Source organism: Schistocerca americana, chromosome X (genome assembly GCF_021461395.2).
Source record: "Schistocerca americana isolate TAMUIC-IGC-003095 chromosome X, iqSchAmer2.1, whole genome shotgun sequence".
NCBI lineage: Eukaryota > Metazoa > Arthropoda > Insecta > Orthoptera > Acrididae > Schistocerca > Schistocerca americana.
Genome location: NC_060130.1, coordinates 887,063,184 through 887,069,183, shown reverse-complemented (window position 1 = coordinate 887,069,183; position 6,000 = coordinate 887,063,184). Strand labels below are relative to the sequence as shown.

Genomic DNA, 6,000 nt, shown 5'->3' with positions numbered 1-6,000 from the left:
TGTACAGGCAGACTATTTTCATACATTTGTTCAAGTATGAATTATCATTATCTTTGACCTCTATATCACCATGTTCTGAAAATCCATGTACTCTGTAACACTGTAAAAACATTATCTTAGTAACATTTTTTAAAAAATGAGTTTAAACACTGAGTAACACTGCAAAAACATTCTCTTAATTACATTTTTTTAAAAATGAGTTTAAAAAAATGTTATTAAGAGAATTCTTTTTACAGTGTTACAAAGTACATGGATTTTCAGAACACAGTGACATAGAGGTCAATGATAATGATAATTCATATTTCGTCGCAAGTACCACATTGTTTTCTACGGTTATTTCACGTACTGTTGCTTGTCTGTAACCACTGACAACTTTACGCAATGCCTCTGCTCTCGATCGTTAAGTGTATGTCATCGGGCACTGTGCTGTCAATGGGGCAAGGTAATGCCTGAAATCTGATGTACTCAGCAGACTCTTGACACTGCAGATCGCAGGATACTGAATTCCCTAACGATTTCCGAAGTGGACTGTCCCATGTGTCTAGCTCCAACGACTATTCCGTCATCAGAATCTGTTAATTCCCATCGTATATCCATAATCACGTCGGAAACTTTTTCACATGAATCACCCAAGTACAAATGACAGCTCCGTCAATGCACTGCCCTTTTATATCTTGCTTAAACGATACCCCCCATCTGTACATGTGCATACCACTATCCTATGACGTTTGTCACCTCAGTGTATACCACTGGATGTACCTGCAAAATTATATCATTGTACAACACATAGCTCAGAAGATACGACATCATAAACATTGAGCTTGGTGACAATGGAATTGTAGCACGAAATTCGGTAGAGATACAGGTGAAATACATGTACAAATACACGTGAAATATGTTAAATACATGTGATATATATTTTACATGTGTGTATGAAAGCAAAGCTACCGATAAAAAGTTCATCCTAAACCCCTGGAACAATTTCAACCAAATTTGGTACACATATGGGTTACGATCTGGAGAGAAATACTTTGGAGTTAAAAACCATTAGACGCCTATTGGGGTGGGGATGATAATGAGGAGAGACAAGGAGGTGTAATCAGGAGATGTACTCACATAGGAGTAGGATGTGGACAGAGAGAGGCAGAGGAGGAGATGGACAGAGAGAGGTGGAGGAGCAAATGAATAGAGAAAGGGAAGATGAGGTAATCGACAAGGAGAAGAGGAGTTGCACAGAGAAAGAAAGAATCAGGAGATGTACAGAGAGGGGATGGTAGAGGAGGTGAACATTGAGAGAGGGAGGAGGTGATAGACAGTGTGATGGGAAGAAGGAGATGGACAGGCAGGAGGGGTGGAGGAGTTCGACAAAGAGGGGGTAGAGGAGGTGGACAGAGAAAGGCAGTGGAGCAGATGGACAGAGAGTGGGGAGGAAGGAGATGGGCAGAGAGATGGGGAATGTGGAGATGGATTAATTGAAGATTGGAATACATAGATAACTGGGCAGACTAGTTTTTCTGTGTGGTTTAATGTATTATTAGAATGCTTCATTCATTTTTTATGTTTCCTGTTTTAACTGGGGCCATGTGAGCTGTGATGTTAAGGGTGATGCAGTGCAATCACAACAGCATATTAGCGTTGAACATACATACTCCACCTTGTGTTAGGTTATTGAATCGGTAGTATGCATGTGGTATCTCTGCGCACAGAGCTGTCACTAGCACACAGTGGTGCGACTCCAGACGAGGGGTACTCAGAGCTCATGGCTTGACCTGGCCCTGCACAGCTCAATGTGAATGATGCTGGGTGTGGCTTATGGTTATGCGACACCCAGCAATATCATGTCAGACTCTGAGGCTTCACCAGCATGCTGAGTGGAATGAAACTTAAGAAAGATAGCAGGATTGGTTTGCCAATGGGTAGCTCGAGATCGGCGGAAATGGATCCTATGTTGTATGCCGACTCAAAGAGGCCACGTAACTAAGTGATCGAATTGGCTGATAATAAACATGATGATGCTGAGGAACTCATGGCAAATAGGACTAACAGGGGATAGTGAACAAATACAAATAAGAGCAGAATAGATGGTAAGAGGTTTGTTTGGTTAACAGGAGAACGTCACAAACATACTGAAAAACCTGAACTGGAAGACAAGATAGACATCAACTATCCCACAAAGTTCTACTTACGAAGTTTCGAGGACAGTTGTTGAGTGAGAAATGTTGCAATGTATTGTGGTCCCTATGAATCGCTCCAAAGTGACCATGATAAGAAGACTGCACTAATTACAACACACACAGAGGCATTTAAGCAATAATTTTCCCACACTCCCTACACATATGGAAAGGGAAGAATGCAATACGTGGTACAAAGGAAAGTAAGTCTATTCTTCGCCATGCACTTAGCAGTGGTACAGAAAGTATGGATGTAGATATAGATAGATACGGCAATCTATCGTGGGTTAATTTGGAAGGAAGGATGGAAGGAAGAGTGGTTTTAAGGTCCTGTGGGCATCGAAGCCATTAGAGGCAGAGAACAAGCTCATATAGTGTCAGGGATGGGGAAGGAAATGGGCTGTGCGCTTTTAAAGGAGCCATCCCATCATTTGTCTGGAGTGATTTAGGGAAATCACGGAAAATCTAAATCTGGATGGCCGGACTCTGGTTTGAACCGTCGTCCTCTGAAATATGAGTCCAGTGTGCTAACCACTGTGCCACTTCACTCTGCTGGGTACTTTGTATGAGTCACTGTGTATCGTAAAGAAAGGCCTCATCTCTTTGAATTGAACAGAAAAAAGGATAAATGGAAAGTTCAATAAACTGTTGTTATATATTGACACTGTTCATTGTTAGAGACACATGTGTATTATAATACTAAAAGAAACAGTCTTAATGTTTTGTATTTCGTGATGTACTCACTATTCAAATAATTGTTGCAGAACATCATAGAAGTGTTTTTTGTGGTATTCCTTTCATTGTCTGCCTAGCGCCAATGGATAACTGAATGAACAATGTATTTGATGTCACACACATTAAGAACTGTTATGCATACTTCACTGTTTAATCAAACAATGCTTGGAGAGCCTGGTCTGTGCAAAGTTTTTGATAGTAGACACACAGGTTTGAAACATTCTGCGCATAGCCATAAGTGCGTCAGATCGATTGGTGCTACAGTGGTTTATCTTTACAGTGTGGTATGGACCGTGAGAGAGAGGAAAAACGCTATGTGTGTTGGAAAAAGTTTGAAATGATCTTACAAAAAAACCTACATCAATTGATTGAAGCTGTGAGTTACTTTCGTGCAATCAGATTTCGTGTAGCCTCACTTTCGTCGTATGTCATCTAGTTTTACTAGCATATCACTGCCGAAGTACAGCGCGTGACAGTTGTTTCGTTAGTATAAACAACTGACGCAATGCAAAGCTTTTTGTGCTAATTCGTGTTGCTAAATCTAGAGCGTTGCTTAAACTGAATTACTGATGTTGAAATGGCTAAATTGAGGACGTCTTATACCATAATACAGAAACAGTGCCTCGTGCAACGGATAGGTTGCTGTAAGTTGTACGGCATATGCCCACTTTCGCATTTACAAAATAAATAAGAAAAAGAATGAAAGAGGAAAATAATTATATCACTCTCTAAAGCCCGAGTTGTGCATAAGAGCTTCCCCCAAATTCTAGTAGAACATGTATATTTCTGACAGAGCAGTCAATCTGGAATACCAAATATCCTGTGATATTACTGTCTACTTCAACTGTAGGTAGCTTCACAATGCTGGACATTATAAATCATTTCGAGAACAGTACATGACTTGGAATAATTCTGTCTGCTACCTTCACGTGATGCACATATTGTTAATTTTTATAGTGTAAGTTAACATTACTTCATCATTTTAGATGATGGGATGCTGTGGTGTGCTTATAATGGGCTTTGCGATATTATTACCACCTTTTGTGAAGTTGTATTTTTTTAATATTGTTAATTTTTGGTGCAGCTATTTCTCTAAAAGTTACATGTAAGCAATAACAAAATTGCTCTTGTTAATTTTGATGTAGGAAAAATAACATTCTTCTTGTTATTTGTGGCGATATGTAAAATAAAGTGACTCGGGGCCTATATATTTTGTGCTTTTTACTGACACAATCCTCTGTGATAATTATGTTGCCAGATGTTGCAAAAACTGGTAGTGAATGCAGAACAATTACAGATTTTGAAATGTACTCAAACAACTTTCTGGAATTATTGTATGCAATTACTTTCTCTTTTAAAACACTTAGTGCAAATCCCACTTTGTAACTCATGCAACTTGAAACTGATATACATTTTCATTTGAAGATTCTTCATGACCGCTAGGTCGTTTTTCTGTTGTTCATTCTTCAGAGTTCATGACATGGATCCTGTGTAATACTTACTCAATGAAATTTACATTTCAGATGTTGGTGTCACACATGGGTTTCATGCTTTAAAAATGAGACTGAATACATTAACCATAAGGTAGTCAGAGTTCTCTAATGAATTTGACATGAACAGTACATTAATTACAGTGATGGTAGGCAATGAAGTACAAAGGTTGATCTCATGTGAACAGTTCTGTTGAATTAGCTGTCTAAATAAGTTCTTGAACTTCCTCCAAGAGAAATATCCAAAGAAACTACAGTTTTTATAGATATGTGGATTTTGTTTTCTGATCTATGTAGAAAAGTGTCACATTTTGTTTCAGAGCAATGATAACCTATGGCTATAAACTCTAGTGTTATTGGGCTTATTGAAATTTTTCTTTGTAGTTATAAAACCTTTCTTTGAAATGGCAGGAGTGATAAGAATTTCAGTTGCTGTTTTAGTTTGTGTAGCATTTCATTACAGATCTTAGTGGTAGTGTGTGTGTTTGTTATTTGAAAAAAGAGACATGTTTTAGGTCATGTAATGCCTTTATCATAATGTGATATTAAAAAAGATCATCCTCTATTTCTTGCAATATAGGACATTTTTCGTTTTTGGAAAAGGGGCATAAATGATGTAAAACAGTTTATTGCACCTGTTTGGTAACATACAATTCGCAGGACTGTTGCAGTGCAGTGTTTGGTAGTTATTACTCATGTGTCACAATGTTGTTACTATTGTGTAAGTGAACTAATCATCACAAATTGCATTACCAGTTCTACTCTAACTGAGATAGTTGTCATTCCCAAATGAGCTTGTTGGCAAAAAGTCACCTCTAACCTTCCTCATGGTGTAGTATTACATTGAATGCTTTGAAAACATTCTGCTGCATGTCAGTGGTGTCTGATGCCTTCTATTTACATATCTGTGGATCTGTTCATTCTTACTGTTAGCTTATAGAATGCACAACACTTTCTGCACATTAACTGCAAAGTAATATGGATGATCTGACAAATATCTCTCTTCCTTTTTTTAATTATTATTATAGAAATAAGCTGCCTAGAACATATTTTGAAAGTGATGTCGGGTAGGGTGGGGTCGGGGGGGTTCCCACAAGGATTTTAACAGGCAGGGAATGGTGGTGGAATTAATAGTTTTATTCATCTGTGGATAACAGTTACAAGGGTATTTCACATGCTATGTTATTACAGTTTAAGATTAGAATAATGAAATTCATTGATGCAGGCAAAAACTGGGAGGGTGGCAGGAAACTGCTGTGAGGTGAAAACTGTCAGAAGATTGGTCCCATTTCATTGTTAAATTCAAAAAGTGTGAGCACTGGAGGAAAAACATAGTAGCAATGATTTCACTCCTCTGCAGAAGAGAAGGATGTAGATTTCCACCTTTCTCCTCATAATTTAGGCCTATAGTTAACTATGACTTTTCCAACAAAAATATGGAAAGTAATGTTGCAGCAGTAGCTATTTTCATTGATATGTCATCAGGGATCTATTGGATTGACACGGTGTGGAAATATTTACCAATTTGTTACCAGGCCATTAGACTTAACCAAGATGTGAGTGGAGAATACATAGGTATTCAAGAAATGTAGTGACTAACTCAC

General features: G+C 38.2%; 1 protein-coding gene across 7 annotated transcripts in view; it reads left to right on the top strand.

Annotated features, from left to right (window-relative positions):
- Window positions 1-3,163: 3,163 nt before the first annotated feature.
- The window catches only part of LOC124555258 (syndetin), a 145,461-nt gene continuing 142,624 nt past the window's right edge, over window positions 3,164-6,000 (top strand). For 2 of the 7 annotated variants that reach the window (XM_047129125.1, XM_047129124.1), the window contains exon 1: window positions 3,169-3,550. The gene's annotated coding sequence lies outside the window, so the exon portion shown is untranslated. Of the gene's footprint in view, window positions 3,865-6,000 lie in introns of all 7 variants that reach the window. The other 5 variants (XM_047129123.1, XM_047129121.1, XM_047129122.1 and 2 more) reach the window with 4 other exon arrangements.